Source organism: Leptodactylus fuscus, chromosome 2, assembly GCF_031893055.1.
Source record: "Leptodactylus fuscus isolate aLepFus1 chromosome 2, aLepFus1.hap2, whole genome shotgun sequence".
NCBI lineage: Eukaryota > Metazoa > Chordata > Amphibia > Anura > Leptodactylidae > Leptodactylus > Leptodactylus fuscus.
The window spans coordinates 35006301-35032081 of record NC_134266.1 but is presented as its reverse complement, the minus strand read 5'-3'; the positions used below and the strand labels follow the sequence as shown (position 1 = coordinate 35032081).

The following is a 25781-nucleotide window of genomic DNA, read 5'->3' as shown; positions in this document are numbered from 1 at the left end:
CAGACATACATATCCACTATTGGTCCTCATATACTAATACCAATACGCTAAGTTTTAGAGGATTATTCTTTATTTCAGTGATTGAGCCACTAGAGGGAGAGAAAGTATAAAAAACAGCAGATGCAAATTCAATTGCAAAGCATGTTAACCCATAGACTGGCCAAAAACACACCACATGGAGAAATGTATTGGGACAGGTACACATGAAAAAACAGACCAATGGATGAGAAAGAACTGCGCTTGCTCCAGATCCGTAAATTCAACACGTTCTTTATTATGGTTCTTAATACACATGGCACCTACAGGAGCTTATATGACATCCCATTCTATATCCATAGGCATTAATATATGGAGTTGGCCCCCCTTTGCAGCCAGAACAGTTTCCACTCTTCTTGGAAGGCTTTCTACAAGATTTTGGAGTACAGTCATGGCCAAAAGTTTTGAGAATGATACAAATATTAATTTTTACAAAGTCTATTGCTTCAGTTGTTCTAATGGCAATTTGCATATACTTCAGAATGTTATAAAGAGTGATCAGCTTAACAGCAATTATTTGCAAAGTCAATATTTGCCTAGAAAATGAACTTTATCCCCCAAAACACATTTCAACGTCATTGCAGCCCTACCTTAAAAGGACCAGCTAACATTGTTTCAGTGATTGCTCCATTAACACAGGTGTGGGTGTTGATGAGGACAGGGCTGGAGATCAATCTGTCATGATTAAGTAAGAATGACACCACTGGACATTTTAAAAGGAGGCTGGTGCTTGGCATCATTGTTTCTCTTCTGTTAACCATGGTTATCTCTAAAGAAACACGTGCAGTCATCATTGCACTGCACAAAAATGGCCTAACAGGGAAGAGTATCGCAGCTAGAAAGATTGCACCTCAGTCAACAATCTATCGCATCATCAAGAACTTCAAGGAGAGGGGTTCCATTGTTGGCAAAAAGGCTCCAGGGCACCCAAGAAAGACCATCAAGTGCCAGGATCGTCTCTTAAAAGTGTTTCAGCTGTGGGATAGGGCTACCAGCAGTGCAGAGCTTGCTGAGGAATGGCAGCAGACAGGTGTGAGTGCATCTGCACGCACTGTGAGGCGGAGACTCTTGGAGCAAGGCCTGGTCTCAAGGAGGGCAGCAAAGAAGCCACTTCTCTCCAGAAAAGACATCAGGGACAGACTGATATTCTGCAAAAGGTACAGGGAGTGGACTGCTGAGGACTGGGGTAAAGTCATTTTCTCTGATGAATCCCCTTTTCGATTGTTTGGGACATCTGGAAAACAGCTTATTCGGGAGAAGACGAGGTGAGCGCTACCACCAGTCTTGTCTCATGCCAACTGTAAAGCACAGTGGCGGATCCAGGTTTTGCGGGGCCCTGGGCAATTGACTTTGGCGGGGCCCTACTTACTGGGGGTCTCGCACTTCTAACCTGTACTTCCCAACTGTTGAAGACTAGAAAGAGGGAACAAAATGTGCGGCGCGCCGCAGCAAATTAGGCCCCGCCCACTTTTATTTTGACTCCACCCATTCTCATTCAATTTTCATGTGATTCCACACAGTATAATCCTCCTACAGTCAACCGTAAATTATATCTCCCCCATTTTCATATACACCCTTCATCTGCCATTCTCCCCCTTTATCTGCCCACAGTTTCATTTCCCCCCCCGTCTCTGCCCCAGTGTCATGCCGTTCACACCCCTTCATCTGCCGCAGTGCCATGCCGTTCCCCCCCCTTCATCTGCCCCAATGTCATGCCATTCCCCCCCCTTCATCTGCCCCAGTGTCATGCCATCCCCCCCTTCATCTGCTTCAGTGTCATGCCGTTCCCCCCCCCTTCATTTGCCCCAGTGTCATGCCGTTCTCCCCCTTCATCTGCCCCAGTGTCATGCTATTCTCCCCCCTTCATCTGCCCCAGTGTCATGCTGTTCTCTCCCCCTTCATTTGCCCCAGTGTCATGCTGTTCTCCCCCTCTTCATCTGCCACAGTGTCATGCCGTTCTCCCCCCTCCATCTGCCCCAGTGTCATGCTGTTCTCTCCCCCTCTATCTGTCCCAGTGCCATGCCGTTCTCCCCCTCCATCTGCCCCAGTGTCATGCTGTTCTCCCCCCTTCATCTGCCCCAGTGTCATGCCGTTCTCCCCCCTCCATCTGCCCCAGTGTCATGCTGTTCTCCCCCCTCCATCTGCCCCAGTGTCATGCTGTTCTCTCCCCCTCTATCTGTCCCAGTGCCATGCCGTTCTCCCCCCTCCATCTGCCCCAGTGTCATGCTGTTCTCCCCCCTTCATCTGCCCCAGTGTCATGCCGTTCTCCCCCCTCCATCTGCCCCAGTGTCATGCTGTTCTCCCCCCTTCATCTGCCCCAGTATCATGCTATTCTCCCCCCTTCATCTGCCCCAGTATCATGCCGTTCTCCCCCCTCCATCTGCCCCAGTGTCATGCTGTTCTCTCCCCCTCTATCTGCCCCAGTGTCATGCCATTCTCCCCCTTCATCTGCTCCAGTGTCATGCTGTTCTCCCTCCTCTATCTGCCCCAGTGTCATGCTGTTCTCCCCCCTTCATCTGCCCCAGTGTCATGCCATTCTCCCCCCTTCATCTGCCCCAGTGTCATGCCGTTCTCCCCCCTCTATCTGCCCCAGTGTCATGCTGTTCTCCCCCCCTTCATCTGCCCCAGTGTCATGCCGTTCCCCCCCTCCATCTGCCCCAGTGTCATGCTGTTCTCTCCCCCTCTATCTGTCCCAGTGCCATGCCGTTCTCCCCCTCCATCTGCCCCAGTGTCATGCTGTTCTCCCCCCTTCATCTGCCGCAGTGTCATGCCGTTCTCCTCCCTTCATCTGCCCCAGTGTCATGCTGTTCTCCCCCCCTCCATCTGCCCCAGTGTCATGCTGTTCTCCCCCCTTCATCTGCCCCAGTGTCATGCCGTTCTCCCCCCTCCATCTGCCCCAGTGTCATGCTGTTCTCCCCCCTTCATCTGCCCCAGTATCATGCCGTTCTCCCCCCTCCATCTGCCCCAGTGTCATGCTGTTCTCCCCCCCTTCATCTGCCCCAGTGTCATGCCGTTCTCCCCCCTCCATCTGCCCCAGTGTCATGCTCTTCTCTCCCTCTCCATCTGCCCCAGTGTCATGCCATTCTCCCCCCTTCATCTGCCCCAGTGTCATGCCGTTCTCCCCCCTCTATCTGCCCCAGTGTCATGCTGTTCTCCCCCCCTTCATCTGCCCCAGTGTCATGCTGTTCTCCCCCCTTCATCTGCCCCAGTGTCATGCCGTTCTCCCCCCTCCATCTGCCCCAATGTCATGCCATTCCCCCCCTTCATCTGCCCCAGTGTCATGCCATCCCCCCTTCATCTGCTTCAGTGTCATGCCGTTCTCCCCCCCTTCATTTGCCCCAGTGTCATGCCATTCTCCCCCCTTCATCTGCCCCAGTGTCATGCCGTTCTCCCCCCTCCATCTGCCCCAGTGTCATGCCATTCTCTCCCTTCATCTGCCCCAGTGTCATGCCATTCCCCCCCCTTCATCTGCCCCAGTGTCATGCCATCCCCCCTTCATCTGCTTCAGTGTCATGCCGTTCTCCCCCCCCTTCATTTGCCCCAGTGTCATGCCGTTCTCCCCCTCCATCTGCCCCAGTGTCATGCCGTTCTCCCCCCCTCCATCTGCCCCAGTGTCATGCTGTTCTCCCCCCCTCCATCTGTCCCAGTGCCATGCCGTTCTCCCCCCCTCCATCTGCCCCAGTGCCATGCCGTTCTCCCCCCTCCATCTGCCCCAGTGTCATGCCGTTCTCACACTCACCATTCCTCGTTTCCCCGCAGCTCTCTCCCTCATACACATATTGTAGCCGTGATGTGATGACATCATCACATCGCGGCTACAAATGCCGGAGCTCAGCGTTAAAGCAGGAGCTGAGCTGTGACAGCTCCTGCTTTAAACGCCTATGTTGTCAGCTCATCGGCGTCCTACCACCGATGAGCTGAATACATAGGCGTTTAAAGCAGATGCTGTCAGCTCCTGCTTTAACGCTGAGCTCAGTTGGAATTGGGACATGCCGACCGGGACCATTTTGTTAGGTTAGGTGTTAGGCTAAGCGCGGGGCCCCGGGCGGTTGCCCGGCTCGCCCAGCCCTGGATCCGCCCCTGGTAAAGCATCCTGAAATCATTCATGTGTGGGGTTGCTTCTCAGCCAAGGGAATCGGCTCTTTCACAGTCTTGCCTAAAAACACAGCCATGAATAAAGAATGGTACCAGAATGTCCTCCAAGATCAACTTCTCCCAACCGTCCAAGAGCAGTTTGGCGATCAACAATGCCTTTTCCAGCATGATGGAGCACCTTGCCATAAAGCAAAGGTGATAACTAAATGGCTCAGGGAACAAAACATAGAGATTTTGGGTCCATGGCCTGGAAACTCCCCAGATCTTAATCCCATTGAGAACTTGTGGTCAATCATCAAGAGACGGGTGGACAAACAAAAACCTACAAATTCTGACAAAAAGCAAGCATTGATTGTGCAAGACTGGACTGCTATCAGTCAGGATTTGGTACAGAAGTTGATTGAGAGCATGCCAGGGAGAACTGCAGAGGTCCTGAAGAAGAAGGGTCAACACTGCAAATATTGACTTGCTGCAATAACTCATTCTAACTGTCAATATAAGCTTTTGTTACTCATAATATGATTGCAATTCTATTTCTGTATGTGATTTCTGTATCTGACAAACACACATAAAAACCAGAGGGCAGCAGATCATGTGAAAATATAAGATTTGTGTCATTCTCAAAACTTTTGGCCATGACTATATGTCTGTGGAGTCTGTTGCCTGTTCATCCAGAAGAACATTGGTGATCTCAGACATTGATAACAAGATGAGAGGACCTAGCACTAAGTTTCTGTTCAAGTTCCTACCAAAGGGAGTCTTCACACAGAGTTACGCTCCGCTCATTCTAAATGTAAAACTCGTTCAGAATGAGCACGTAAAAACCAGCTCCCATTGATATGAATGGGTGCCGACATACGCGCGGATCACATTGAATGCAATAGGTAAAAAAGCCTCCCATTGATTTCAATGGGTAGCGCTCGTATGACGGCATCCATTCAAGTCAATGGGAGCTGGTTTTTACGTGCTCATTCTGAACGAGTTTTACATTTAGAATGAGCGGAGCGTAACTCTGTGTGAAGGCTCCCTAAGGATGGAATTGCGTTCAGAATGCTGTGTGAGCCAGTCAGTCACACCAAACTTACCCAACCATGCCATTATGGACACTGCTTTATTCCCTGGTGCACAATTATGATGGAATACAACAGGGCATTACCAAATCTGTTCTTACATAACCGAAAGCATAAAATCGTCTTCGTATACTGAAGCATTAAGATACCCCTTAACTGGAACTAAGGGTCTTACACTAGGTTCACACTAGCGTTTGGCTCTCCGTTATTTGGGTTTACATAAGGACTTGAAAGCCCACAGACTCCCACCTACAATGGGACCAGTAGAGAAAACAGTGCAAGACTATTCTCTCCACCGATTATAGACGGAGTCTGCGGCAGAGTCTCCTATGTTGACGCCAACGCAGATATGAACTTAGTCTGAGGCCAACCCATGAAAAACAACTGTTAGCCCTCCTCAGTATGGACTTTGTAAGCTGGGGTGTAGTCCTGCTGGACTATAGAAGGGTCTTCCCCAATTTGTCCCCACATACAATTGTCTGATATGCGCCGAAACCTTAGGATTTACCTTCACTGGAGATTTACACCACTCCATCTGATGCTTACCAGTGTGTTTGGCGATGTAAGGCTTGTGTGCAGCTGCTTAGCCATGGAGACTGGAAAGGGAAGCGTGCATATACTGTACATTTATACATTAATATATACATTTATATATTAAAGTAGATATATCATCCCCCCACCTGGACAGAACTGGTTTGCCTCCCACACCTTACATTCTTGTGAGATTCCTGTACTCGCCCAGGAGGGATGTAGACGGGTGTCATACAACCCAAAGTGACATATGGCTTTGTTTACTACTTCTTTTATGCACCAGAACAACAAAGAGCAGGTCTGCCAGGAGGTGGGATAGAGGACACAGGGAATTGATCAGTATCTAATTCTTTTGAATAGGAGAACAAAGACTTGGGAAGGTGTCTGTGGCCAAACCATAAAAGTCAGGATGAAAGGCCAACTTGCCTTATCTGGGAATATACAAAGACATTCCATGGGAGAAGTACAATTATCTGATGGTTCCACCAATTAGGATGTGGAGGCTTCATAGTCAATGGCTATAATGTGGATAAAAAGACCTGTCTACCCCATACCCACTGATACCCAAACTAGAACGAGGAGACCCTAAAGACACTCAAACCCTCAACCCACGAACCCCGTACCCATCCCCCTCCACCACCTCCAACCTTCTTTTTGCTTTGGCAACACCAAACGTTTTATTCTTTGGTAATGCTAATAAAGCTCATTTGTATCTTCAGAGGACATAGAACTGGTTTTTTTAGAAGCTCCTCACCACCAGAAGTCCTGAGTGCAGACCATCTGACTACTCCAATATAAGCAGGCCTAGTATATCCCTTTAAAGGTCCATTCACACGGAGTAAACGCGCACTCATTTTTGCATAATACACATGTAAAAATAAGACTCCCATTGACTTCAATGACATTCTTTACACGTGTATTATGCAAAAATGAGCACGCGTTTACTCTGTGTGAATGGACCTTTACAGCTACCTATAGCTCTGTCTGGCTCTTCAGACCCACATCGCACAGACATAGAAGTCTCAATAGTCTGGACATTTGTATTGTCTTATATATAACATTTAGTATATTAGTGCTAGTTAATAAACATATTGTATTATCCTACACTGAGTATACATTGTCATATTGTGGAAGGTAATAGATGGGAAAAGGTGAAAATAAAGGAACAATATTGGTTATTGATATTGTAATTAAATATTAATAACCAATACTGATCTCCTTTTACAGAGACCCTCCTGGTAGTTTTGATGGAAGGAAATCCAATCCAGGAACTCCGGGAACTGAAATTTCCCCAAGGTGGGACTATTAAAGGATTATCTTATCTTATCTTATCTTAACTGACTTGTTGCATTGGTGACATCCCATTGTATTATAATAGAATTCAGTGAATTCTTCAGAATGAGTCACTTTCACAGATTATAAAGGCGACTGCATGGCTAGGTGCTGGATGTTATACTGCCAAGACAATGGGGCTAAATAAAATGTAAGTACTTTATTTTAATCTGCGGCATGTGAGCGCAATCTGCTGTAAGTATCACCATACTGAAGTCTGAATGAATAAAGTTGATGTATAAGCTAGTTTAGAGAAACACACAGAGCTATGGTGTATATAGCGGGTTCTGCTTTAACGGAGGGAGAGGTACTAGCTTATCTCAATACATTAGAATATCATCAAAAAGTTGGTTGTTTTTTTAGTAATTCAATTGAAAAAGTGACCCCCATATATTATATTGAATCATTACAAACAGAGGGAACTTTTCCAAGTGTTTCTTTGTTAATGTTGATGGTTATGGCTTACAGCCAAGGAAAACCCAAAAGTCATTATCTCAGAACATTAGAATATTATATAAGACCAAGTGTAAAAAGATTATTTAACACAGAAATGTTGGCCAATGAAGTCTGTCCAGTAAATGCCCTGAATACTTGGTGGTGGCTCCGCCAGGAACAACATCTGCAAGGAGTTTGTATGTTCTCCCCGTGTTTGTGTGGATTTCCTCCCATTCTACAAAAAGACATACTCATAGGTTAAAAAAAAAAAAAAAGTACATCGTAATCCCTATATGGGGCTCGCAATCTACATTTAAATTAAAAAAAAAAAATAATACTTGGTGGGGGCTCCTTTTACATGAATGATGGAATCAATTCGGCATGGAGGGATCAGCCTGTGGCACTGCAGAGGGGTTATGGAAGCCCAGGTTGTATGACAGCAGCCTTCAGCTCGTCTGCATTGTTGGGTCTGGGGTCTCTCATCTTCCTCTTGACCAGGCATGTCAAACTCAGGGTATCTCGAGGGCCACATGAGTAACAAGAGGTTGTTGCGAGGGCCGCACACAGCAGCTAATGGCTAGGACCTAGGGGACTGATCACTAATACCATGCATCGCAAAAATCCGGCATTTCTATTGCAGGCTACATAGAGTAGCCTACAATAGAAAGTATAGAATGACAGGCTGGAGCCTCACAAGGCTCCCGGCTGCCATAAAAATGCACGCAGGCCCTGAATCTTGCTCCGGGTGCCTGTGATTGCCGGTAAAATAGCACCTCAGTTAAAGCTGGCAGACACCATTATTGTGTTGGAGTGCTGGGGAAGATTGGAGTGCTGGGGGAGGGGGTTCTTCTGGATGTCTGGCCCTTCCTTGGGCCTGAGGACTGTTTTTTTCCCACCCACTTGCAATTCTTGCACTTGGGGGTTAATAGGAGCACTACAGACTGTAATGCTCCAATTAACCTGCAAGTGAAAGAATTACAAGGTGGGTGGGAAAAAAAACAGTCCTCAGGCCCAAGGAAGGGCCAGACAGACATCAAAAAGCCCCCCTCCCCAGCACCCCAACCCTTCCACAGCACTCCAACACCCCCCCCCCCCCCATCATCATAAATCTAGTATTTATCCCCCCACAATTTCTTCTGCAGAAGCTTACCTGCTTCTGCTCTTCAGCCTGCGCAGCCGTCTTGTGAGGCCGCGTAGGACGCAGGCACACGTTGGGTGCGGGCCTGATTACGTGGCCACGTCACCCGGCGTGTGGGGAGGAGGGGGCGGAGCGGAGCAGGCAGGGAGACCTGCTCTCTGCGAAGAGTGAGGGGCGGCCGCTGGAACAGCGCTGTGCCCAGCAGGATCGCCCCAATCCACCGCTCACTTTCCTTGTCGAGACGGTGACACTAAGCCAGTCCAGGACAGTTTGTCCTGGACTGGCTTAGGTCAAAAAAAGCCATCCCCCCCGGCGCCCTGGCATAGTGCCGCCTGAAGCGGTCACTTCATGAGAGGTGCGGCGCTGCATATCCCTGCATATGACCTGCTTACGTGAACAGCAGCCGCTGATCACATAAGCAGGTCATATGCAGGGATATGGGCCAATGAATGAAGAGCTAGAAGTGCTGATCATGAGTTTTGTACATCTGCGGCCCGCACAAAAGTCTCAAACTTTGTCTCTAAAGTTTAGAGCCAAAGTTTGAGACTTTTGTGAGGGCCGCAGATATGCCTGTAAAGGGTCGCATGCGGCCCTCGGGACGCATGTTTGACATGCCTGCTCTTGACAATGCCCCATAGAAGTGAGTTTGCCGGCCAATCAAGCACAGTGATACTGTGGCTACTAAACCAGGTCTTGGCACTTTTGGCAGTGTGGACAGGGGCCAAGTCCTGGTAGAAAATGAAAATTCCATCTCCAAAAAGCTTGACGGCAGAGGGAAGCATGGAGTGCTCTAGAAATTCCTGGTAGACGGCTGCGCTGACTAGAGATGAGCGAGTAGTATTCAATCGAATACCTTGCTGTCATAGGAATGCGTGTAAGCGGCCAATCACCAAGGGGTTAAGCGCATTGAATCTTGTTCGATGCGCTTAACCACTTGGTGATCAGCCGCTTACACGCATTCCTATGGCAGCAAGGTATTCGATCAACTACTACTCACTCATCTCTAGCGCTGACTTTGCTCTTGATAAAACACAGTGGACCTACACCAGCAGATGACATGGCTCCCCAAACCATCACTGACTGTGGAAACTTCACACTAGACCTCAAGCAGCTTGGATTGTGTACAGCGCCCCCTCCGCTCTTCCTCCAAATGAAATGCAAAACTTTCTTTCATCTGAAAACACCTTTGACTCCTGAGCAACAGTCCAGAGCTTTTTGATGATATTCTAATATTGAGATGCACTAGTACGTTAAATACATTGTATAGACAAAGAACAGGTTGGATTAGTATAATTAGCATAACGATTTGTGGTGGCAAAGTTGTAAAATAGTCCCTGGCAAATGGCTTTTGGATAAGAATAGGAGATAAGTGGTATCCCATTAAGGCTGAGGGGGGATGTGAGCTCTCTAAACAAAGAGGAATGTAAAATGGCTACAGGCATGGCCCTGGAATCCAAAATGGAGGTTACACAAGCTAATATCCTCCACAAGCAAACGGGGACCCATGCAGGACTGATCATGAAATAAGCTCAATAGGCTGTTGCAACCCCTTCAGAATGTCCGCTGTAATAATACTGCAGATGTCGGGACTTCAAACCAGACTAATATACAAAAAAAAACATTTGGTCAATTGTGATCTCCGAGCAACATCCCGGGACAGTGATCCATATTCATCACAGCCAGGGGCCTATTGAAGGCTCTCAGACCTGTCATTATGCAGTAAATGGATCTTTCAATATAATGCAGGACATGAGTATTGCAGTATATTGTACTAGTGATCAGACCCCCCCCCCCCCCCCCAGGGTTCAAGTCCCTAAACCACTCCGATGTTGCCAGGTTCACACTTACTGAGACTCTATTGTCCTGCACTCATGTGATGCTGTAAATCAGTATACTGCTATAACTTCAGTTCCCAGGAGCAGCGGTCATTTCAGGAAATATGGCCGACAAATGGACTAATATGGTCATGTGACATGGCCCTAAGGGGGCACACTGGATCTATTTTCCTTAGAAAACTTTCTATTGCAGATTTTGCTACAATTACATGGAAAAATCTGCAGCAAAATACATATGTATCTAAATTTAGTGTGGCTCAAACACAGAATGTACCCTCCTCAAAGGGTTAAATTTACTCAGTAGGGGCTTATTCACATGCCCGCGTTCCATGTACGTAGGCTGCCCAAGTTTTTCACAGATGGCATATATATCCATTCAATTCAGTCCATGCCAGGTCCTACTTACTGCAAATGATCAGCACCCCTTTAGTGGTAGCCTTTACACCAAGTGTGACCATCATACAAGGGCGATTTCACATGCAGAGGGAGACTTTTGGAATTTTTTTGAGCCAAAGCCAAAAGTGGATTTAGGCTAAGGACCCATGTTGCGGAAATGCATTTTTTTTTGTAGCGTTTTTTTTTAGTGGAAACCAAACAGATCCCATTATAGTCTATGGCAGACCTGGGCAATGTGCGGTCTGCGGGTCACATTCGGCCCTCTGACTGCTTCTATCCGGCCAGCATAGCTAGTGGAAGTTTGTTCAAGGACCTGTGATGTCATCACAGCATATTACAAGGATAGGCTATGACGGGACTGTGTGCTTCCTGCAAGCTGCCGGCAATGGAGGCTGCTGGATGATAAAGAGAGAAGAGACAGCATGTGTGAGCAAGAGGGGGGAACTAGGGGCAGATGTAGGGGGGCAGTTCAACTTAATGCACATGGAGGGGAGAAATTAAACTAGGGGGAAATGGAGGAGGATTTTAGACCATGGGGGGTAGCTGGAGGGGGACATGTCTGCCTCTAGTTGCCCCAGTTTAATGTCCCCTTTAGTTTCTGCTGGTTTATACTGGGGCACCAGGAGAGGGACTTAATTCTGAGGGACATTTGGAGGGAAACGTTATAATGTGGGGACATATAATGTACGGGTGACTTTAGAAGGATTATACTTTGTGGGGGCACTTGGAAAGATGATTGAGAATGGGTGGAGTCAGCATAAAAGTGGGTGGAGCTAAATTTGTCGCAGCATGCATGGCCCTCTAGAATCGTTTCAATTTCTCAAGAGGCCCCATGGGAAAATTAATTGCCCACCCCTGGTCTATGGGGTCCACGGGTTTCCTAAATTAACCGTTTTTGTTTTTTTTTAATGCAGATTAGTAAACAGGAACCTGTACACAGATGTGACCCTAGCCTTAATCCACCTATGGCTTCTTTTAGTGTGTGTGAACCGACCCATAGAAATACTAGTTATGAGCTTATGGATATACAGATGCCAGAGCTGCAGTGTAAAGCAGGAGGGACAGAGTGGGCTTGGCTATAGATCCCTGCACGTGTGAGGTGAGCAGTACAGCCAGTGCCATGTCATGTGCTATAGGGGCAGCCACTACTGCAGTGTCCCAGTGCCCGGCCGGCTGTGCCGCATGTGCGGGGCTGAGCTCAGCTTTCACTTCCGGGGGAGGACACAGCAGATCGCAGGCGGCAGTAGGAGCCCGTGTAGTAGTAGCGGCACAGCTGCGGATCGCATGGGCTGAGGAGAGCGCCGTCCTGTCCCGGGGATTTGCCGCCGCCTCTCCCGCCAGCGCACAGGTAAGTGTCCCGGTCACACGTGGGGAGGGGGTGTGTGAGGGCTCAGCACTGGCCACTTTATTATGGGGACCCCCCTCACCGGAGCTCTGCAGCAGATGCTTCTGCATTGGTGAGACAGGACGAGTGCTGCACCGTGTGCCCCCTCCTCACCGGCCTCCTGTAATCGCATTACAGGGTGGGTGGGGGGCTGCTGTGCTATTATTACAGCCATTGTAATCCCCTCCTCCACTTCCTTCTGTCTGCTCTTCGCCCCTTCTATGGCCATGGTCCGGGGTCAGCCCTCCATGTGCAGGCTGCTCATGTGGGATTGCAGTGACCACTACTCCTATTAGATGGCAGACATGCTGGGAGTTGTAGTCCAGTGACCACTGCTGAGGAGAATGGCTGGCTGGGTGTCATCTGTGAATGCCGCTCATTGTTTTGTAGGGGAGAAGTTGTTTTTTGGGGCTTGGATGGGATCCCATGCCCTGGTAGGGTTTGTGTCTCGCCTCAGTCGCCCCTTTATGTCTACATTGCTTGCAACTGAGACATAAACGTGTATAGTCATAGTAATGTAAAGTGTTTAAAGGGGAACTCCACTCATAAGATCTGTAGTGTGATGAGATCTGTGACCCCTGATCACCTGGGGCCGAGCGCAGTCATGAAGCATGCATTGGTGTGACCAGCCTTTCTAGGAACCGAAATCTCTGGTGCCAAAGGGCCAAATCTATATGGTAAGGCAAAAGAAGAAATAGGCTAACACCTCCCCTTTAAGAAAGGTCCACCATAGATATCCAAGAGCACAGTGTGACCCAGGAATCCAGGGTGCTGAAATCTAGATACATCCAAAGGAGAAGAGAAGGTCCTGGCCAGGATAATCCTCCATACTGTATTAGGGCAGTGCACGCACAGGTCGCGTTCTCAGCGATGGCTTCTCTGGAAATCTGAGCCTGGTCACTGCATTGTAACTTCTCCCATGTGTTTAGAAAGACGCTTTGATTTCCGTAATGTGGGGCCTCAGACTCAATGTGGTTTTCTATGTTAAACATGCACACTTTTGGTGCCTCCCATTGTTATTGTTATTGTTGCTGCTTCTGCTGATCTTCTGTTATGATGGTCAGGATTAGATGGATAGATAGACACACACGTGCCCACACTAGACAAGGCTCTTTCTGTTCAGTGCTCTGAGTATTCCGAAAGTTTACAAAAACTTCCTTAAAGTTTACACTGTGTATGTTCTCATGTGCAGGGTAAACCGTGAGCTGCGGAGATGGAATGGTCTCATGGCTGCATCTCGGAGACACATGGATCCACCTAGGGATTGTGGAGACCATATAAACAAACAATAATTTGTAATGCCCATTACTCACAGGGGACTCAGTGACTAAATATATGTTAGTATGTGCCCCATAGAGCCCCCTGTATGAGCCGTACTGGAAACCTGCTGCAGGGGATATGTAGTATATTATATGGCATATGACGTATCATTTACATTACATCTACAGGAACTTGTATGGCATCATTCTAAATCCATAGATATTAATACGGAGTGGTTCGCCCCTTTACTTCTAAAAATGGCTTACATACATCTGGGAAGACTTTCTATTAGATTTTGGAATTTGTCCATGGGAATTTTTGCCCACTCATCCAGAAGATTATTTATTTGCTTATTTTTTTCAGCACCCAGTTGCAATCTTTGCCTCTTATTGAAAACAATGGGAGGCAGGATCTGGGTGGAATCTGCCCCCAAATCCATGGCAGATGCCTTCGAGTGAACTTATCCTAAACGGAATGAGCAGGACTGTAGCTCGTGTGTTAGATTTCTTTGTTTTCCTCCTATTTATTATGTAACTGTTTTGCTTGTATGTCAGAAAAGAAAACATAAATATGGTATCACTTATGATTAGAGATAAGCGAACACTATTCGAAACAGTCGTTTCCAATAGCACGCTCCCATAGAAATGAATGAAAGCGGCCGGCACGCCAACTTTGCCCCTGCGTGCCGACTGCGTCCAAAAAGTTGGTATGTATATTTTTAATGCAAAGTGAAAAAAAAAATCAAAATCACCTAATTCTCCGCCCAAATGTTAATCAAAGTGAAACAAAACATTATAGGCTGGTTTTGCCCCTTGCTCTTAATGGAGCATTGGTCAGGATGATATTGTTAGTGCACGTCCATCCCAACCACCGTTCCGTAGTATGCAATTGTGAAATCTGTGTGACTCCTTGAACAAAAATCTATTTTGATGTATTCCACAATGGATCCATTGACTTATTAATAAAACAGAGCCAAAAGGATTTATGTTTGGCAACTGTTTTGCTTGTTTTCCATTCCTATATGTTATGAGGCATGGATTACGAGATGTCTGTGTGCTACTGATACACACCAAAAGCACATGCGCTCATTGTGGGTGACACATTGAGATGCTCAGGGTGGGGACATTTGTACATGTCACCCGGTTACATAGTCTTACAGATAATTTTGGGTTGTTGCTTATGTAATATTATGACTATTATTATTATTATTTATTATTATTATTTATTTATATAGCACCATTAATTCCATGGTGCTTTACATTTGGGGGTTACATACAATACACATAATATACAGGTAGATATAATACTAACAATGACTGACTGGCACAGTGGGGTAGAGGGCCCTGCCCGCGAGGGCTTACAATCTATGAGGGAAGGGGGTAGAGACAGAAGGAGAGGGGGGAGACTGTACAGATGGCGGTGTGGTGACAGTAGTGTTATTGGAGGTTGTAGGCCTTCCTGAATAGCTGAGTCTTCAGGGCCTTCTTGAAGCCTGTGATTGTGGGGATCAGTCTTATGTGTCTTGGTAAGGAGTTCCAGAGTATGGGGGATGCACGGGAGAAATCTTGGAGACGGTTGTGTGAGGAGCAGATGAGGGCAGAGCGGAGTAGGAGGTCATTGGAGGATCTGAGGTTACGTGTGGGCAGGTAGCGGGAGATTAGGTCAGAGATATATGGAGGGGACAGGTTGTGGATGGTTTTGTATGTTAGCGTTAGTAGCTTGAACTCAATTCGCTGGGCTATAGGTAGCCAGTGGAGGGACTGGCAGAGGGGAGCAGCCGATGAAGATCGGGGGGTGAGGTGGATTAAGCGAGCAGCGCAGTTTAAGGTGGACTGGAGGGGGGCGAGGGTGTTTGCTGGGAGTCCATGGAGAAGGGTGTTGCAGTAGTCTAGGCGGGAGATTATGAGGGCCTGGACGAGCATCTTGGTAGTTTCCTGGGTGAGGAAGGGGCGAATTCGGTGGATGTTCTTGAGCTGGAGGCGGCAGGAGGTGTTGAGGGCTTGAATATGTGGCTTGAAGGATAAGTCAGAGTCCAGGGTTACCCCAAGGCATCGGGCCTGAGGGACAGGGGTAATTGTGGTTCCATTAACTTTGATAGATGGGTCAGGTGGAGGGGCCATACAGGATGGGCTGAAGATGATAAACTCTTTTGTTTTCTCCATGTTGAGTTTGAGAAAGCGGGAGGAGAGGAAGGAGGCTACGGCCGCTAGACAATCTGGAATTCTGGCCAGCAGGGAGGTAATGTCTGGTCCAGAGATGTAGATTTGGGTGTCATCGGCATAGCAGTGGTACTGAAAGCCATGAGATTCTATGAGTTGGCCCAGGCCAAGGGTGTAGATGGAGAACAGGAGGGGTCCTAGGACGGAGCCCTGGGGGACACCTACAGAGAGAGGGCGAGGTGAGGAGGTGGTGTGCGAGTGAAGTTCTTCATCCTTTCACTTGTATATTACACAACTGGTCTCTTACTAGACAGTCTGGTATTTGTATTCCTTTTCCTTTCTTGGCAGTTTGGTTCTAGACCAGGGATAGGCAACCTCCGGCTCTCCAGCTGTTGTAAAACTACAACTCCCAGCATGCATACTTGCTCTGCTGTTCTTGGAACTCCTATAGAAGTGAATGGAGCATGATGGGAGTTGTAGTTTCACAGCAGCTGGAGTGCCAAAGGTCGCTGACCCCTGCTCTTCTGGACTATGAGTATCCAGTTGTACAAGCACATGAGCCCACAACCACAGGTATCCCCCAATCCCAAAAACAGATTGGAGTTGATCCTCTCTGGTGCATACAATAGATTTCTCTACTTTGAAAGGGAAAGTTATTAAACCGCATTATCACTAGGCCAGAACAATCTATATACCGTACATATATTATAAATGAGGAACTTTACCAATAGGTTTAAAGGGGTGTTCCTGTACATAATTTTGCTGGTTAACAAAGCTTAACATAACGTGGTCAGGGATTTAGGGGCGAGTCTCCATTCGGGTCCTCAGGGTTCCTGACTTATAGCAGGCACAGTGGTTCAACGGTAACCTTACTGCCCAACCACTGACTGACTAAAGTGCTCGCCAACTGGCGGAATGTCATCAACGACCGAGGACCCGAATGCAAACTCTCCGCTGGATCTACAGCCTAAAGGGGTTCTACTAAATAAAAACAATATTGTCTATCCATAGGATAGTTGATACATAACTGATTGGTGGGGGTCTGACCACTGAGACCCCCCTATCCTGATAACAGGAGCTCCTTCCTCTCCATCTCCCCTGCATATTCATCCTGACAGCTTCACGACCAGACTAGCACAGCATGGAGATCTATTCTTGCAGTCATAACAGAAACCTCATTGGACCCAAAAATGAGTCAGTGGTGCAGTCTGAGTCTGTCATACTTTGGGTCTGAACAGTGTCATGACCTCAGAGGTGACTTTCAGTCATGATGAATTGTGAGCCCAGCCTTCCTAATATATGGAGATTTTCCGGCTTTAGTTAGGTTGGAAATGTTTCTATACTCTCATAACTCTCTGCAGCTTTTGTGGTCCTTATAGATGAAGTAACGTCCTGTAACTATGTTGTACGCCGCTTTTCTGCCTGGTTGCAGGTTTTGCAAATACTTTTTAGTATTTTAGTTCTTTCTAAATGAATACTTTCATCTTTTTATAGTGAAAAGTTGTCTTATGCTAGATTCACACCTGCACTTGGAAACCTGCTTGGGGGCCCAAAAAATGGAAACCGAATCCACTTACAAAGTGGTTACCCGCGGACCCCACAGACTATAATGGGGTCCGACCGAATGCAAGTGTAACGCCGCCTTATCGTGGTGCCAGAATTTGTCACAGACTTAGTTTTTGTGGTTAGTGGAGTATCTTATTTTCATAGATTGGGATTAGAGATGAGCGAACACTAAAATGTTCGAGGTTCGAAATTCGATTCGAACAGCCGCTCACTGTTCGAGTGTTCGAATGGGTTTCGAACCCCATTATAGTCTATGGGGAACATAAACTCGTTAAGGGGGAAACCCAAATTCGTGTCTGGAGGGTCACCAAGTCCACTATGACACCCCAGGAAATGATACCAACACCTCTGGAATGACACTGGGACAGCAGGGGAAGCATGTCTGGGGGCATAAAAGTCACTTTATTTCATGGAAATCCCTGTCAGTTTGCGATTTTCGCAAGCTAACTTTTCCCCATAGAAATGCATTGGCCAGTGCTGATTGGCCAGAGTACGGAACTCGACCAATCAGCGCTGGCTCTGCTGGAGGAGGCGGAGTCTAAGATCGCTCCACACCAGTCTCCATTCAGGTCCGACCTTAGACTCCGCCTCCTCCAGCAGAGCCAGCGCTGATTGGTCGAGTTCCGTACTCTGGCCAATCAGCGCTGGCCAATGCATTCTATTAGCCCGATGAAGTAGAGCTGAATGTGTGTGCTTAGCACACACATTCAGCTCTACTTCATCAGGCTAATAGAATACATTGGCCAATCAGCGCTGGCCAATGCATTCTATTAGCTTGATGAAGCAGAGTGTGCACAAGGGTTCAAGCGCACCCTCGGCTCTGATGTAGCAGAGCTGAGGGTGCACAAGGGTTCAAGTGCACCCTCGGCTCTCCTACATCAGAGCCGAGGGTGCGCTTGAACCCTTGTGCAGCCTCGGCTCTGCTACATCAGAGCCGAGGGTGCGCTTGAACCCTTGTGCACACTCTGCTTCATCAAGCTAATAGAATGCATTGGCCAGCACTGATTGGCCAGAGTACGGAATTCGGCCAATCAGCGCTGGCCAATGCATCCCTATGGGAAAAAGTTTATCTCACAAAAATCACAATTACACACCCGATAGAGCCCCAAAAAGTTATTTTTAATAACATTCCCCCCTAAATAAAGGTTATCCCTAGCTATCCCTGCCTGTACAGCTATCCCTGTCTCATAGTCACAAAGTTCACATTCTCATATGACCCGGATTTGAAATCCACTATTCGTCTAAAATGGAGGTCACCTGATTTCGGCAGCCAATGACTTTTTCCAATTTTTTTCAATGCCCCCGGTGTCGTAGTTCCTGTCCCACCTCCCCTGCGCTGTTATTGGTGCAAAAAAGGCGCCAGGGAAGGTGGGAGGGGAATCGAATTTTGGCGCACTTTACCACGCGGTGTTCGATTCGAACATGGCGAACACCCTGATATCCGATCGAACATGTGTTCGATAGAACACTGTTCGCTCATCTCTAATTGGGATATATATATATATATATATATATATATATATATATTGGGAATGTTCAGCTTCAGAATTGCCAGCAGAAAACCTGGATCTTTTTTCCTATTACTATTATAGGACCAGCCTGCACTCGCTCCCCCCTCCGCTACAGCAGCTGCCGAAACATCTGCTCTGTCTGACCCCTCAGATCACACAGTATTGGCCTATATTGTGGATAGGTTAGGAATAGAAACAGTCAATTTTGTTGTCGGAAAACCACTTTAGGTTAATGCCATAAAGCTGCAGTAACTCATTTTTTTCTGTTGGTGCAAATTTTAATGCGTTTTTTTTTATTGGAGCCATAGCCAGGAGTGGATTAACCATAAGGAAGATGTATAAGAACTTCTTAGCTATTTCCTATTCCTTTTGTAGCCTATCTTGGCTTTAGCTCAAAACACCACAACAAAATCTGCAACAAAAAAGTGGGGCCCGTGCCTTAAACAGTTTTGAGGCTTCTTTTCTACTGGACATAGAACGTATTCGTCCTTAAGCTGACTTATAGGATTTCATTATACTGATGATCTCCAAAAGACTGTATTTTTGGCATAAGGCACAAGGATGTTTTTCTGTTTAGTTTCACGGAATAGCGCAGAAGAGTGTTCTGGTCTATACAGAGTCATTCACCATAACAAGGCCTACTCTCATCCTCTGTTGTGAATGGAGTGCTGGTTGGGCAGCGTGTGCACCACTCTGATCATTTCAATGGGTATAAAGAAGAAAATGTTTGTTTTTGTACCGTGTTAGCCAGTGGGTATGAAATATAAAAAAAAAACAAAAAACTTGCGAGTCTTCAGTAGGTGATACCTTTTTTAATGGCTAACTCATAATGATGACAGAATATAATGTTTCGAAGCTCTTTGGTTTCTTCTTCAGATATAACTAAGAACATATTCTGAAGGCTGCATATTTATGTACAACAGGACACATAGGGATAGGATTTCAGGAGGGAGGGGGATGAGGAGAAGAGGCTTATTTGTATAAACATGTAAACAATTCACAGTTCCCAGGTTCTTATCTTTATGGCTGTCTTAGTTCAGTGATTTCTATAGAATGACATGAACCCATGTGAGACATTCATTCCATTCTCCAGAGTGTTAAATAGGGTCATGCACTTGTACTCATAAATCCGTCTCTGTTTCCTTGATTTAAAATTCCCTCTTAAAATAAGAATTTTCATGTCATTGGTGATATTATGATCTTCATTGCAGGAATGTCTCACATGGGTTCATATCATTCTATAGAAATCACTGAACTAAGACAGCCATAAAGATAAGAACCTGGGAACTGTGAATTGTTTACATGTATATACTAATAAGCCTCTTCTCCTCATCCCCCTCCCTCCTGAAATCCTATCCCTATGTGTCCTGTTGTACATAAATATGCAGCCTTCAGAAATTGTTCTTAGTTGTATCTGAAGAAGAAGCCAAAGAACTTCAAAACGTGACATTTCAATGGGAGCACTGGAGATAGCCGAATACTGTACTTTCTATACTAACCTCCATTGTAATGAATAGAGCAGGGTGCACGCTGCCCATCCACCGTTTCATTCACAGCAGAAGACGAAAGTCATAAAAAAAAAAAAAAAAAACTGTATATAGTAGAGATGAGCGAGTAGTGAAATATTTGAAATTCGATTTGAGTATTCCGCAACATTCGACTACTTGATCGAATACTACTCGCTCATCTCTAACGGTGACCATTGCAGCACGATCTTATGACCCGTGAAAATTCACATCTGTTCCGAAATCTTGCAATAGAAAGCCGAAGCAGAACTTTGACCTTTCACCGCAGCTTTCACACAATGGTCTTGGTAAGCAGAGTGTCCCACACCATGGGCACACATTTTTTTTTACCACCCAGTTAAGACGCTAGGCTGTAAGGCCCAGCCTTCTGACACTGGGGAGATATCAGTGCCAAAATTAACAGCACCAATATTTCCAACACCAGGGGACATACCGGGAAAGCAGTATATAGAATTTCACATTCACGAGGACATCCCTTTTAAATTTAGACCTTTTTTTTTTTTTTTTTTTTTTTTTTTTTTTTTTAGATGACACTACAATGATCTCTAAATGGATGATCCTCTGATTTTCTATTTCTGCATCCGTACACGGACCTACTAAATGGGTGTAGTTAATGTGATGTGAATGGAGCCTTAAACTCTCAGAGATGGGGTGCTGTGGATTTGGAAGAATACTTCAGCATGTCCTGGCATACACCACATTACGTGACTGCAAAGATTTCACAAATGCAGCCAAATTCAGAAATGTTTCCAAGACGAATACACAGTCCCATAATCTGTATGGGTTTAGGGATTATCTAACTGATTACTTTCTCCCGATGATTTGCTGGTTATGTAATTTTTTTTCATAGATGTAACATAATACATGACTTCATATGTCTTCATACGTGCCGCCTCCACCCCTCAGTTCTGTGTCTGCGCCTAAACGTTGCATTAATCCGTATATTCCGCGGATTCCTTTGATATTGTAATGTAACAGGTCATTATTTTTAGATCTGTTAAGTGCAGCAGCACAAAGGTCGCTTGGCAGGTTGGTAAGGAATAGACGGAAGGTGAGAACATTCAGCACTGTATACAAGTTACTCTGATCTGTGTGGGGGCGCTGGTTCTTAATAGGAGTCTTTCATCAGAACTAGCATAGCTACCCATCTCCATGTACTGTGCTGTACTTCTACTATTGAATGAATGGGGGCGCTGTCCACCACCAGTCAAGCTGAATGTGTCGTGGTGGTGGGGGGATCCTCCGTTGTCGGGATCAGTAGGGGTCTCGTTCATCAGGCATGGTATGGATAGAGGATAGAAACTTGGGCATAACGCCTTTAAGATTGGAATTCTCTCTAACGTGCACCGATGTAGTTTCTTTTCTTTTTAAAGTGAAAGTGAAGTTAGAAATTCTTGTGGTTTCCTGTTATGTTCTTTTCCAGTGAGTTGTTTGGTGTATACACCCCCATATACAACAATCGGAGCCTTAACCTGGCAATACACATGAGATATTTATCTGCAGATCCAGGTAGACTTGATGAATTCTGCTATGAGTCTGATCTGTGTGTTGGTCATATACATAATATATACCTAGTAGTATAATAGTATACATAATTTATGGCACAGCTGCTACAAAGCCCAATCCGCCGGTGATTTACAGATAAATATGTCATCTATATGGACGGTTTTTGGCTCCGATTTAGAAGATCGAGGCCAAAAGAGTGTTTTGTCCTTCATTTGGATGTCATTTCTTGGCGTAGCTTTCTTCCAAGGTTTCTGGTGAGACTGCAGCGTGGAAGGAATGGACATTACTATGGCAGAACATGTTGTAAGCACTTCCGTGATAGTCAAAATTCACATAAACTGCACCAAAAATTCAAATTAAATTTTTACTTTAATTTTGAATGGAAATGAAAATTGTATATAAATCAGTCTGGTCAAATTATTTGCAAAGTATACATTTTACAGCCGGTCTTCTGTGCTGTGACGGCGCAGTCTACGTGACTTGGTGCATCTAAATCCTTTTTTTATAGAGCTTATTGTTTGTGTTTGTGCATTTTTTTTTCCAGTTTTTGGAGAACAATACAACAAGATTGACAGAACATTTTTTGTCGTCATTCATGGTTGAAATTTTTTTTATAAATTCATGTCCGTTCAATGAGCAAAATACCACATCGATCTGTAGCCTCTAGAAAAGAGTTCATCTGGAATTTCGTAGCTGCAGAACCTCTTTCAGTGATATTTGCTTCTATTGTTCTATTGAGCAGAGGTTACCGTAAAGCCTTAGTCTTGGTTTTATTGTTTTTTCTGTTTATGATAAACCCTGATTGTGAAATGTCTTTTGCCGGTCGGGGCTGTGACTCACTATTAAATGGCGCGGTGTGTCAAGACATTGATTTTGGAGCTTAAACTTTAAGAACATGATTCTGGTTAGGCTACCAATGTGCGTGTGCTTGAGATAAGGAGATATAATTCTGAGCTCCACTGACGACAGGGATCAATATACGGCACTTTGGATTATGTCAGCAATATGTAAATGATGGGAAATAAGAAAATATGCAGCTCATTGTCAGATTGATAAATGAGTTTATGACGACTCTGGAACCGGTTCCAATAGTTTTTTTCCCTCAATCCTATAATAACCTTTTCTGCCTTTTGAAGGTGGTGTGACACGGGTGACAGATTGCGTGTACTCTTGTAATAACACGTGTGCTAAGGAATGGCTCTGTATCAGGTGCATATTTGTACATTTCATTCAGTAAAAGTAACATGTTGGCATTTACGGTTTTCTTTGTTTTCCTCTCTAGTAGGTTTGACCTTTCCCAGTTTTGTTATTCTTGTAGGTTTGCAAACTGTATAACTTATAACCGTATGACAGCACAATTCTGCTCTCTGATGTCAGGTGGGTGGTCCTTGTCTGTCTGGTCCGCCCACCTGACACTTAAAGAGCATAATTTGTGCTGAAACTGAGAGCACCAAAAATCAAACTACTCCAGATTCAGCGTTGCAGCACCTATTAAAGGGGTTGTCCAGGATAAAATAAACTAAACTCTCTCCCCCCGCCTAACTTTTAATTTACTTCCATTTAAAAAAAATCTATAATCACCCATATCCCTGGAGCGATCACTTGACCCCCTCCCCCCCCCATCCCCTTCAATACTTACCAAGCCTTCCTGTGTCCAGGAATGGCTCCTCCCCTCTTCCTCTCTGCTAGTAGTGGTGGAATAGGAGGGGCTAATTATGGGCGGGATCGCTAGGCTAGAGAGACAGGGAGGGGGAGTGTAATGGAGTGAGAGAGGAGGGGGGGCTGAGTGAGAGGGAACTAGTGTAGAAACTACACAGGAAGCTGCACAGCAGGAAGCTAACACCAAGTAAACAAAGGCAGAGGATGCAGCAGCTCCCAGAGAAACCCAGAAATCACTCCAAACACTGCTAAAGGTATATGGGGATTCTACTTAACCCATTACTAGCACTAACAGACCTTTCTAAAAAAAAAATCTGGCCGGAAAACCTTTTTAAGGCTAAGGCTCTAAAGCGCTGTGGGAAAAACCGCAGCAAAAAAGCAGCACAGTCCTTCCCGCAGCGCTTTAAACAGAAATTTCACAGTTTTCCTCCGCGGACTTTGTTACCATTATATCTATGGGGAAGCCGCCGGCGTTTCCGTAGATATAATTGAAATGCTGCGATTTCCAAAACTGCGCCGGTTTTTGAAATCTCAGCTGCGGTTTTTACTACAAAGTGGGCATGGGATTCGCATGAATCCCATCCACTTTGCAACCACTGTAAAACGCTGTGATTTTTCCCGTAGTGTTTCCGCCGCAGCCAAATTGCGGTGCCTCCGACTCGTGGGGCCGTGGCCTAAAGGATGCAAAGAATTGGGGTTGGTGGAGATGGTGAAATATCCTATTTAGTGCTTAACTTACTTGTAACCAAAATACTCAAGTCCCTCACTTGTCCTGTTATCCCCAGTTTTATTTATACTGTACTATCTAGTCATTTATTCTACTTTTACTTCAAGCAGATAAAGTTGTATTTGCACATGGCGGTGCCCGGTACTAAAACAATTAATCTTAATCTAAGTCCTATGAATGACTAATCGGATAAAAACAGAGGTCACTCTGCATTTTTCCAGCTGACGGTTTAGACTAGCGTTTGGGTTTCTATTCTTTGGACCCGAAAAAACAGGAACCCTATCCGCTTAATAAGTGGTTATCGGTGGATCCCATAGACTACAGTTGGGCCTACCAGGCTTTCGCACGAAAATTGTGGAGATAAAAGTCCACATATTTTAAGCAGAAGGGAGGACGGAGTCCCCGAACAGTCCCCGAATGTGATGATGACTGCAGCCAAAGTAAAAATACTCCCCTTAGCATGTTTGAGAAGTATTTGCAGCCAAGGAGGTGAATGAAATTTGCTGTTCTGCAACTAAATATTATATAGGTATACATAACGTGAAAGGGGTTGTCTAGGTATAGGCCATAAATATTGATAGTGGTAGGGCGACAACCAGACCTTGTGCTTCTGGATCCCGCAATATAACCCCTGGCTTCCTTTTCGTCCAGCGATTTCAGAAAAGAAAACAAACCCTGATGTAACCCATAAAAGTCAGTAGGATCTGTGTATGTCTGTCATTAGAGGGACCATTTGTCTGTTCTTTTAGTCCTGCGACAGACCCGTAGAACAGACTAATCTGCCGCAGATGTGAACAGTATTTTTACAGGATTCGTAAATGGTTGCGTCATTTTATTTAGGGTAAAAAATATGCAAATCTATTCTCCAGGTTGTAATTAGGAGAACGGTGCCTCTGTATGCCGCCCTCATAGCTGGGAATCTGTTCCTTTTGGAATAGAAATACTAATTTGGCAATTAAATCCGCATCATGATAGTAGACTTTATAACTGAGTCATGCATGATGTTAAGGATGCTGCCCTCTAGAGGGCGGCGTACAGAGTGCACGGTTCTCCTAATTACATCCTGGAGAGTAGATTTGCATATTTTTTTACCCAGAATCCCTAGCGGAGCAGGAATGACTTGTAAGTCTCCGTACGACCTATGTAGGCACACACTCTCCCTGATGTGTACGATTATCCCCTGACCCTCATTTTATTTACAAAGACTATTCCGGTTAGGAATTTCCTTGTAATAAAATATGTAAATGGACATCTTAACGTCATAACTTTTTCGTAAGTCACATCCGTGTTATTGGCCTTAAATACCCTGGTCTGCAATGACGATAAGACCGACCGTCCTCCCGTCATCAAGCAGTAAAACGTAAAATTCCGCCATCGTAAAAGTCTTAACTTAGTCATTATCAGCGCAATAGTGCTTAAGATTAGATAAAGAATGGAGAATCATCTCTAGAGTTATTTACGGTTTTGATTACTTTACGCCATCTTTGGTGCTAAGGTTACATTGCCCCTAATTTTGGTCTAATCTTGTGTGAAGACGGTTTGTTATTGCATCACGTACAACCATTGTCAGCGTCATACAGTGTATGCGTATGTATGTATAGATTTCTGTATATGT

General features: G+C 45.7%; 1 protein-coding gene across 1 annotated transcript in view; it reads left to right on the top strand.

Moving 5' to 3' along the window:
• The first annotated feature begins 12096 nt into the window (after positions 1-12096).
• BCLAF3 (BCLAF1 and THRAP3 family member 3) overlaps positions 12097-25781 on the top strand; it is a 45281-nt gene continuing 31596 nt past the window's right edge. The window contains exon 1 of the mRNA XM_075263612.1: positions 12097-12216. The gene's annotated coding sequence lies outside the window, so the exon portion shown is untranslated. The remainder of the gene's footprint in view (positions 12217-25781) is intronic.